Genomic DNA, 12,255 nt, shown 5'->3' with positions numbered 1-12,255 from the left:
TTTTTTTTAGTACAGTATGTAGCATGGTACCCCCTCCCAAAACAAACCCCTCTGGACCCATAAAACTGGATTTTTTTAAATAAAACAAATCTCACACTGTATGTTTGCATGTTTACAAAGTGGCTCTGTATATCTTTTATTTTCCAAAATTGAAAAAAATAGTTTTTATTCCAGAGTTTTGTCTATATGATGTACACACAATATGAAAATAATAAATAACTATTTGTTGGAAAGTAATTTCTTTTAGTTGCCTTATTTAATCAATGATGTTGGATGATGAGGTAACACTTGACTTAAAGGTCGGAACTACAGTATCTTTCATTAGGCCTATAATTGCATGATGCATTATATTAATATGCACTATTAATTACATACTGCCCTTTATGCCGGCTGGCCTGTAGGGCAGCAACAAATGCTATAAATGGGACTATAAATAGACCTGACCTTTATGTTCCACTGAGTTTATAATGCATTATGACCAGCACTTATACATTATATTATCATTAATAATATTTCCTAAACCTTGTTATAAGTTGTTATGCATAATTATAAAAAAGAATCACTCTCGTGTGAAGTGAGGGACGCTCTTGTCATCATACATCACATTCTGTGCTCAGCCACAAAAGTCATTCCGGCCAATCACTATTGGCATCTTCACTTTTCTGCCTTTTATCTTCAATCTGTACTTTGCTCAGCCAATCAAATCATTGCTATAGGGTGATCAGCCAATCACAAGCGCTATGGGGTGATCAACCAAGCCAAGCCATTTTAAGCTGGACATAGTAGGCAAAAAATGTGAAAATACTCAGACTTAACAAACAGCATTAAGGGAGTCAGTGCTGTGGTGTTATGTCACCCTTGACTCTGATGTCTCCCCTCCATCACATTTGTCCACATTTATCTCTGAAGAGGCTGAGTGCTAATCCATTTCCTGCCTAGTCAGCTCTTGTGTGAGTCACAACAGGTTGCGTTTACAGACAACAAGGAGTGCATGTGGCCAAATGCTATGTCTGTCTGTGTGGTCAGAACAAGACCTCCACCCACCACATTTACAGTAACTCTATTTTTCTCTCGTTTAATCCCTGACTCAGGTCGTTCTCTCACTTTTATTTTCATTGGTTTCTGTTAACTCTGATACACTCACATACTGTACATATAATTAGCCTACACACATACAGTACATAATATACAAACATGCTCAAATAAATAAATACTCAACTTCAATCCTTTTAATCAAATTACAGTTACCACCGCATGGTTTGAGAATAAATCCCACATTTACATTATATCGCACAAGAAAAGAGCAGATTTCCAGTGTAATGTGTCACGTTACTGCAGAGGCTGAAGAGAGTTTTGTAGTGGTTCCCTCCTCTATCCCACATTTCCCTTTCCCTCCCTCCCTCAGTCCTTCCCAAAGAGGAACAATAGCCCTCCTGTCTGTGTCTGTGTCTGTCTGTGTGTATGTCAGTAAGCTCTGGCCAGAGGGCCTGCTGTGACATCCTGTTTTGGGTTCATAGGACAAGGTTTAAACATATGGTCACATTTTGGGTTGGCCCTGCTTCGTCTTTGCCCAGGGATAAACACACAACACCTGGTGCTATAGCTGCACACAGTTTGAATTTCATTATTACATGCCTGATGGCGAGACCTAGTTTTGGTTCCTCTTGCTGAGGAGGCAAGAATCTGGCTAGCTATACCTATTAGGGACATCAAAGTGTTTCCAAAAGTGTTTGGGTGGTTGAAATGCGGGTGATAAACTGGCAGGGATCCACCGCCCCAGCTTTGATGCTGATGATGTGGGTTCTTTCCTGACATTAAACAACGGGGGGTCTTGCTCTGCAGAGAGCTGGACCTCCCGATCTACTTGTTTAGTCAGCAGCAGGTGCCAGACATGGTTGTTGACTTCAGCCCAAACTTTCCATGCTTAATCCACAACACACTAGGCCTACAATATATATGCCATTGGGAGGATGCTTTTATTGTTACAGAAATACAATTGAAATATATACCCTATTGGCCTGAATATAAGACAGGCAAAAAACGGGGTCGTATTATAATCAGGGTTTATACTATTTGACATTCAATGTTCTTTTTCCACAAATGAGTCTTGAAAAATGGGGGTCATTTTATAATCAGAGTCGCCGGGACAATACAGGTATATATTTTTATTGGACTTACTTATTTATTTATCCATTAGTGGCTCCAGTAGAAAATAATCCTATATTAGAAAATGTGTATATCATTCTGAAAATCAGGCAGTTTTCCAATTTAGTGTTCATTTAATGAATATTTGATTTGAGCTCTTAGGCAGTCACTGATGGATGAGTATAATTAACCTTTATAGTACAGGACCAGAAGCATAGCTGGGAATTAACTGGGAATTAACTGGATTCCACTGCGTTTCGCCTAAAGATCGCAAATCTAAGTCTAATAATACTATTATCGTGAAAATACATTATTAGTCTCATGTTTCCCTCATAGGTAAAATATGAGCTTCTCTCTGGATGAAAATTCAATTTCTGCTGCTTAATAACAATTCAAGGGATTGTTAAATTATATGCTTATATGTCAGTAACTTGAAACAGTGATTTATTCAGGGTTATGAAGTGTGTAAAATCTGGCCCACTTCTTCTGGGCCAGAAGCTTCAGCCGGCTGTGACCATCCATGCTTGAGAGATACTCGATTCATGACTCAGTGGAGGGCACACGCACACACGCAAACACATACACATACACGCAAACACATACATGCAAACACATACACATACACAGAGAGAGAGAGGCTATACAGGATTGTATGATGAACCGGTACAGAGATAATACAGTGTATGCAAAATGCTGAGTGTTATTTGAGTACCACAGACGAAAAACAGTCTAAGTCCAAATTTCAGACTGACCCCTCCACGAAAAGGCCTCAGTTGTCCTGAACCCTTATCTATCATTTATATATTATGGATCAATAGTGTGGACTTAGACTGTTATTCGTCTGTGGTACTCATTTAGTGACCCATAGTCCATTCTTACACTGGATTACACAGGATTTTGCAATGTACCTAATTAGGAGCGGTTGCAAGGGCTGGCTTTCATTGGCAATATGCAAGAAGAAACATCGAAAAGGCTAGAGAGTGGGGGTTCTGTTTGTTGGTGGGCTGTAACTGAAGCTAGGGAGGACAAGGTCTGGAGCCAGGGGCCAGAGAGGTCAACTAGTCCATGACCACACAATTTGAAGTGATACAGCCGACTCAAGACTGACTTAAAAAGACTGGCCAAAAATAACTTCTTCATATCATAACAAACTCAAAAGTATGACTGGAATTAATCATAATAGACTACATACCTCAGTGAGCTTGAATCAATTATGCAATATCATTCCAGAACCTACACATGGCTTACATCTGGCTTTTCACTCCACCAAAAGTTACAGTAACAATCAAATAATAGTATCAATAAACAATTTATTTTGAATGCTTGTAAATCGGCTGTTTTAGCTATTTGTCGTACAGTGAAGTAGGGCTTGCAGTAAGTGGTTAACATGTATTTACAGTAGCCTATCTGCCCCTTGCACTGCCAAATCTAGTAAACCATGTTTTCAATCCAAACATTTTGCACAATCCCAGACTTTTCCCAGTGCAGTGTTTCTGAAACCTTAGTCCCAAGACAACAGGTCGGGGAGAATCTGCTTCAGTGTGTCCCCAACCTTCCCTTACAAAAACCATGTCAGAGCTGAGAGGATCCAATGGCGGTGTTAAGACCATAAATCAGGGGACCAGCCCTTTTCACTCCCCTCCCTCATGTGTGACCTCTGGCTCATAGTCGGCCCTGTGGGAAACCTGACCAGGAGCCATGGACCCCTCTTCAAATGACCGACTGACGTCAGGAAAGGCAGCTCCGACAAGAGAGCTGTGCTGGGGTGGGGTCTCGGGTCTAACACCGGTGGAAACTTACCGGAAGAACAGACAAGTCTTTTATGTGTTTTCTTTTCAGAGTGCAGCGAGGTCAATTGACCCCCATTGTAAGGAAGGGCAGGGGCTGACGACAGTTGGGCTGAACCGAAACTTGGAGGGTCACTGACAATGCAGCAGCTTTATTTAGTGGAGTATCATTTTCTAGGGGGTTATAGAAGCCTCCTTAACAAGATGTCTGTGTCAATAACTGACACTCGCTCACTCAAGTCCTCTTAAGGAACCTGTGAAAAGCTAATATCATTAGCGGCAGCTGGGGAGCCTCAAGAGTCAAAGTGGCAAATGACTGTGAAAACTGTTTACCACATCAATAAACACATGACATACTGTAAGTTTGGCTAACCACTGCGATTAACGACCTTAGATGTAAATGCTACATCTAAGGAAATAATGGTTGGAATTGAGGTTATAATGCCGCTGCAATGTAATTGATACTATGGAAGCTGCCACAATGATAAACTAATGCTATTAGTAGATGTCACTTGTCTCAACTCAAGAAAATAACCATGGTTGGTTAGTTACAACTGCCCTATTGTTGTAGCCTGTTGGACTGGCCTGGGGGTGGGGGAATGCATTGTGTGGTCAAGAGTTCAGAGTGTCACTCTGTAATTACAAAACGTTCTTGGTGTATATAACTGCCTTGGAGTACCTGGTGGGTGGGATTTAACAGATTACGGTATGACATTTCAGGTGGTTTCAGATTCCAAGTTGCCATTAATCAGTGTTTTTATTTGAAAATATTCTGGCAAGGACAGCTGGTCCTTGTCTCTTACAAGGTGACCACCAAAAACTACAACAACATGACGTCACGCCACGGTGGTAAACAACTCACCACTCACCTCTGTTTTTACGATAACCACCGTTTTGTTGGTCACCTTATCACCTAAAACCGGACTATGAATAGGCCTTAAACGTCTGTCAAAGACGGGCCAATCCTGCAAACTTTGAAAGCCAATGTTAGCTAATTAGGATGGAAGATGAAATATTGGACAGATCCGCCTTGAATGACTATAGAGATGGTGCTTAACGATTTGCGGGATTTTTGGACAGAATCTGGAGGAGTAATATCAAAAAATGTGTTCTTCCAAAGTCGGCCTCCTGGTGGCGCTATAACAGGCCGTTCCTGAAAATTTGGGGCAGAGGTTCATCGTTGGCATCCAGGGAGTGTGCGTGCAAAATTTAGCACCGACCGGGTTAACAGTGCCGGAGATTAGCTGGTAACAGACAGACGGACAGACGGATGCACACACACGGACACACGGATTCACACACGTGCAAAACACATACTCTCTCCCCATGCCTTCGCCCTGGTGGAGACAACTACATAGGCTACTTCCTTTTTACAGTAAATATTTTTTTATTTAATAAAGGCCAAAGGATAAATAATTACATTCAATATTGATGAAGAAAATAACTATTTTTGTGTCGGATTCTCATCATCCCAACCACCACCAGAGGTGATCGAGTTTTCTGGACGATTCACTACTGGACTATAAGAGCACTGTGGTAACTGATAACTGATTCTCAACTGAAAAACGTGAAGTGAAGTTTTTCAGTCACGGTCATACTACTCTACAAAGTATAAATTAGGCGTTTATAGGCCTAATCATATGCCATGATCTATTCACAGTCATGTGGGAAGAAGAAAACATCAGGTTGACAGCTGGTCCTTGCCTCTTGTCTGTGTCCCCTAAAACATTCATGGGCACTTCTCAAGCTTTGACAGTCTCTGACTCCCACAAGGCCACCAAGTTCATACCACGGTGTGTACGAGTACGAGACAAGAGTCTCACTATTAGTCACTTTATTGCACCCCCCCTACTGTTTTCGTTTATTCTCTTTTGCTTTCAGTTCTTGATGTTTTCACTAAACTGGGGAAAACCGCCTTCCCTGAACCATATGTTCACAATATGGCCCAGGAACAACCAATGACTGGACTCTTTCCTTTCTAGATTGGGAGCTTTGATGTGTGCTGCAAGGCAGTTAAATCTGTTTGCGAAAATGTACATTAAAAAAGATGAATCTCCCCCAATGACAAAAAATCCCCGCCCCTCACAGACGCACACGCTACTCATCAGTGCCACTGATGTGAAATATGCTAAATTAATGTTTAGTAAGTAGAATTGTGTGTGTGTGTGTGTGTGTGTGTGTGCGTGTGTGTGTGTGTGTGTGTGTGTGTGTGTGTGTGTGTGTGTGTGTGTGTGTGTGTGTGTGTGTGTGTGCGTGCGCGCGCGCGTGCGCGCGCGCGTGCGTGCGTGCGTGCGTGCGTGCGTGCGTGCGTGCGTGCGTATGTGTGTGTGTACATACAGTACTTTTAGTTCAAGTTAGCTGTCCTTGGATCAGGGTATAGTGATAGAGCCTATATGCACCTTTACTCATTTCTCAATTATATATTACATGATATTAAAAATATAATCAGTGTTGAAGATCAAAGCAGTACATTAACATTTCCTACAGGCCAAGAAACGTACAAAAATCCCCAATGCAGTTTGATTTAAAGCCGTTTTTATGGAGAATAGTGAAGCTCATAGAGAGACTGAGGCAAGGTTGAAGACAGTCAGTGGTGTGCACAGACATTTAGAGGGGCAGGTGCTCAAGTGGAAAAAAAGGGCACTTTGTGCAGCGCGTGGAACCGGCCGGTTGCCTTAATAGTGTGAGATTTATAGATTGTGGGGCCTAAATAATATATTAGAAGCTTTTTATCAAGAATTGATCAATGTCACCATGGTCCACATACTGTACAGTGTAACTTTTTTTTTAAGGGCACATTGCCAAAAGGGCAGGGGTGCTCTAGCACCCCCTAGTGTCTATCTGTGCACGCCACTGAAGACAGTAACCTTGGGGGCCATGCGAGAGAAAGGAGGCCATACAGCTGGAACCACCTGATTAGAAAGCTACAGCTGATCCAAGGGAAAGACCAGAGGATTTTACACAGCAAATCACCGTCTGTTTGTTGTCTACATCTCGGCCTCCCACTCTAATTGCCAACTGTTTATCTGCAGGGGACGAGTTCATACATATTCCCACAGAGGAGGAGTCCGACTCGAATAGAGTAGAAGGTGTGTGTGTGTGTGTGTGTGTCTGTCTGTGTGTGTCTGTGTGTGTGTGTGTGTGTGTGTGTGTGTGTGTGTGTGTGTGTGTGTGTGTGTGTGTGTGTGTGTGTGTGTGTGTGTGTGTGTGTGTGTGTGTGTGTGTGTGTGTGTGTGTGTGTGCGACGTGCATGTGTGCTTGCGTCGTTGCGTGTTTGCGTGCCTGCCGCATGCATATATCATTTTAACATGTAGTATTTTATGGTAGATATGTGTCCACGTGTGCATACCAGTCTGAGTGGCATTATTATGCCTAATTTATACTATGTCATATGATGAGTGTCAAGTGCCGAAAATAGCAGATCTATAAACTCACATAAGCTTGTGAGCTTATAGATGTGAAGAAGTATAAATCAGGCTTCAGCCATGAGCAGCACTCGGTCATTTTCTCCTCCCTATTGGGCTCCAGAGAGAGAGCGATAGAAAGAACGTCTGAGTGCTCGCTAACCTCCCCCACCATCAAAGCAGACCAGAGCATGTGACCTCGCCCACGTTTCGCCCACGGCTCTGGGGTTTAGCCTTTCCTAATTTAACCCCAGTCTGGTCGGCAGGGCGAGGGAAGGCCCATCACCGTGGCGCCATGCGAGGCAAGACCTCCCCTGTGGAAGTGGACCTCAGAAACCACAGAGGATCCCCTCCTAGCACACTATCAGCTTAGTGTCTAATAGTATCATACAGAACCCGAGCTGTCAATCAGGACAGAAAGATGCGGGCCAGAGAAACATAATTATCAGTCATTGAGATATACATTTCCAAGTATGAACCATCTGCTAGCTCAGTAAGGCGAGGTCAATGAAATTGTAAAACACACCCAGATGTTATGTTTAATTACATTATCCAGGTTATCAAATTGAACCCTCGTGACTTGTCGCTAATATCCACAATTCTAAGTGTCAAGTCTGTTGAGCAATGTAGCTTCACATACAAGTGTATACAATTTGAGTTATGTAGTATCAATGTATAGTCAATCCATAGTTTATCTGCTCAGAATGCCTCAAATACACCCCAGGGTGTAATAAATTGAGATTTCCTCATTGGTGAAAAATGACAAAGGTAAAGTTATCACAACCACAGAATATCATCAACGTTAATTCATAATCAAAAGTCATTCACTTGGAAATACACATTCATACACATTTGTTGTGAAAGTTTGCAAGAAAAAAAGTTTTGACTTTGCCATCGGGAAACTAAACGGGCCTGGGCGGCTGGCGTCTGGCAGTGTGCCGTGGGTTCGACTCCCGATCCTGACGGCCCTTACTGCGTGTCACCCCCCCCCCCCCATCTCTCTCCCCATTTCCTGTCAGCCTACTTTCATCTATCCCTCTATCAATAAAAAGAAAAAAGGCGAAAGCCAACCAAAAAAAAAAGTTTCTGTTCCTCTGCCAAATCATCATTTTATTAAAAGTTATGTCGCAGTGGAATCAAGGGTCAAGTCAAAGATCATGAGGCTTCAGAAAAGAACATATCTTATCTGTTATATTCTCAATTGAGGGAATCCCTGCAGAGGCCAAGTTGACTACCATTACCCCCCAAGCCCCTTCATCCCGTCTGGCATTAGCTCAGCCTCCTGACAGCATCCATCAACTGATCATCGTAAAGTGCCAATGCCCCCCCCCCCCCAAACACACACACACACACACACACACACACACACACACACACACACACACACACACACACACACACACACACACTCAACCCAAGTTCCCAACTCCCCCCCCCCCCCCCCCCCCCCACACCATGAAGCCAAACCTCCATGCCCCTGTTGCTGGATTCCCAGATCAGAAATAGAGATGGAGAGGAGAAGAGCAAGGCAGGAAGAGGAGGATAGGTGGCATGCAGAGGGGCGCAGGAATTCCTTTTTGGAGGGGGAACAGGTGGGGGCAAAGGAACAGCCTGGCAGACGGAGGGACGGAGGAGGGGTTAATGACATCTTGATGACAGATAGTGGTATGCATGGCTTCTGCAGAAATGGAGAAGGAGGGAGCGAGGCAGAAGAGTGTAAAAGGAGACTATGGGCTTGTATAGTCTGCCCCCCTCCACTCCACTCCCCACTCACCTGTCTTCATACCTGCATTGATCTTACATGATGTGAAACATGGACACTGTAGTCTCCCTGCAGCTGCATGTCCATAAAACATAAAACAAAACAACAATGGCATCCATCCCTATTTTGAGAAATGTTTCTAAAATGACAAAACAGCACTCTATAGTACATACAATGAGTCACATCATGACATGTGAACTGGTAGATCTGCTATTTTCACTATTTGTTGAATGACAGTGTATACTGTAGAGAGCTTGAGTGGTTATCATTCCTCTTATGTTGGATAGCACAGACACAGAGACACGCACGTGTGTGTGTGTGTGTGTGTGTGTGTGTGTGTGTGTGTGTGTGTGTGTGTGTGTGTGTGTGTGTGTGTGTGTGTGTGTGTGTGTGTGTGCGTGCGTGCGTGCGTGCGTGCGTGCGTGCGTGTGCACTAGGGCTTTAAGCAACTAGTCGACTATTTCAACTAGTCGACTAGTAAATCCACTATCCGCATGACTCTTTGAACCCTCAACACCCAATGTGGAAATGTGTAACTAATAACTGTGAGAGACAATTCATTTTCACTTCATTTCATTTTAGAAAGAGGAATTCACACTTTGCAGATGTCTCATGGCTGCATGCTCAAGCTATTCCCGCAACACTGTGTGTGTGTGTGTGTGTGTGTGTGTGTGTGTGTGTGTGTGTGTGTGTGTGTGTGTGTGTGTGTGTGTGTGTGTGTGTGTGTGTGTGTGTGTGTGTGTGTGTGTGTGTGTGTGTGTGTGTGTGTGTTTAGAGGATTCAAGCTGCAGGTCGGGAGCAACGTAAACAACAACCTCCAACAGCTGTAGAAACAGTAACCAGAGCTTTTCAGGGTTCTAGGATCGATTAGCATTCCTGGGGCCACAACACAAAAATACACACTGCCAAGACCGTAAGTCATGCCAACACTTTTATTGTTCGAGTGACCACTTTATCTGCCTAACAACAACCTGACAAGGCAGGCATCGTTCAAGTAAGGAAAGCTGTGAGCTTTATATAGAGTATAAACTTTCTTGTTCATTGCTAGTCTGTCAAATTGCTACACGAACTAATGATTTAAGACAAGAGCATTCTCAGCTGTTTGTATGTTGTGTATGGAATTACCAATACTCATAGCTTGTCCTACATTCCAGACTTCAATAGCGGGCCACTACATTATTGACTCCCATATATGGATAGGGTCAGTGCCAATAATCATTACAAACAAATGCAAACCAGGCCCCATGAGAGAACATGTAGCACCTAAAACTGTATTGACGCGTAACGTTATTGACTTTTGGTTATTCTGCAATCCCTAAGCTCTTGTTAGTGACCAGTAATAATGACAATAGACAAATCAATCTATTTACAGAGGACAGGCCGTCAGGCCCGAGTCTGGACTTGAAGGATCAGATTTCACAGCTATGGAAAAAATGGAAAGAGATGGAGATAGATGGAGAGAGAAAGATTGAGTGGCCCTGGGTGATGGGGGATTCAGAATGGTGTGCGTGCGCGCATATGCGCCATGCATTTGTAGTGGCCATATACTGGCCAAAGGGTTTGAATTAATTGACAGATTACCTCTCTGCTGGGAAACAGAACAGGAGGCAGCTAGTTCAGGCTGGAGGACAGTTTCCCTCTTTAGGGGGTCTCAAATCCATTCCCAAAGAGCCAGGAGTTTACAGAAGGAGGAGATTGAGCCTGTGGATTACGGGGATGAAAGGTCACCCAGCAGTTCCTATGAGAACCTCCTTCACTATACCGAGTTAGGGGACAGAAACACTATGAGAACCTCCTTCACTAGACCGAGTTAGGGGACAGAAACACGGCTGGACTTAAAAGATTTACCCCCTACTGTACCACAACTTTCCTCTTCAAAAAACAAAATATCTAAATCTATAAAGAGTTGCTTGTTGGTTGGAACACATTATCTCCACCAGGCCTACCAACTGTATTGCTGTGTGAGGCAGAATGTGACCGTGGTAAGGGATGATGTGTGGCATTGCATCAACCCAAAAAGCATTTATGTTGTTGGACACGTGTACTTGCAAAAGTGAACATTGTGTTGGTAAAAGTACTGGGCATACCCAGTTCAAAAAAGCACCCTTCGGGCATTTGTCCCCTTCCTACTTGAAGATTGATTGATTGAAGTATTTATTAACAGTATGCAGAATGGGTACATTTCAAAAGAAAAAGAAAAAGTCGATACAAAAACTGTTACTGCGGACGGCCCCATGATAAATGATAAATGTTTACAACAAGGTCCACAATTTTCAATTCATCAGAAGATTTAGAGACGTACAAAGAACTTGGTCCCCCCTCTTCCCAACTGTCCCCATCACCTTTGAATGAATTTATTATGAAATGTTATTTAATAATTAAAACAAACATGTTTGTTATTACAAACATGTTTGAAGTACTAGAGACAGCACAGCTCCTTATGAACAATGTTATTCCAGCCTCATCTCACACAATGAACACTTTCACGCTGCTGGTTGTCTCCTGGAGAAGGATGTGTTGCTGCCCATAAGCAAGCACACACTGACGTACAGTAGTTGGGAGAAATGGAGTTTTCATTCTGAATTAAACTAGTGCTGTTTAATCACTTTTTCTTGCTCGCCTTTTAGAAAATAATGGTACTCTAAAAGTGTGGCTGAATCAGAGTTGTTCTGTTAGGTGGAAGAGTCATTTAATGAGCTTCATCTTCAAATGAGGTAGCCTAAGTAGGCCTATAACCAACCATTTCCCCTGATGCTGCTGTTGGGTTCTGTTTCTACACAAACGAATTGATTAGCATGTGAATGGACTGCTTTGCTACAGTGCTGGCAAGATTTAGCAATACCATAGCTCAAATTAATAGTAAAATACACTCAATTAGTCCTGTACTGAACATTTTCTGTAGCTGTTGCCTTGAGAAAAGCATACGCCTTTACCTTTATTATACGTAAAAGCTAAAATGGTTGCATGGAATGATGTGAAACTTTTCCGCTCAAAATGGACAGTGAACCTACATTACCCAATTGTGTCAAGGTAAAAGTTCACAAAAAGGGCAAGTTTAATAATATTAATAATAGTCAAACTCAAACTAATAACATGTTCTGTTTTCCACTATAACTTAATATTAAGCTAGAGGTCTTTCATTTGCCAACAATGAATG

This window comes from Electrona antarctica (genome assembly GCF_951216825.1).
Source record: "Electrona antarctica genome assembly, chromosome: 6".
Classification (NCBI taxonomy): Eukaryota; Metazoa; Chordata; class Actinopteri; order Myctophiformes; family Myctophidae; genus Electrona; species Electrona antarctica.
This window is presented reverse-complemented; position numbering follows the sequence as displayed.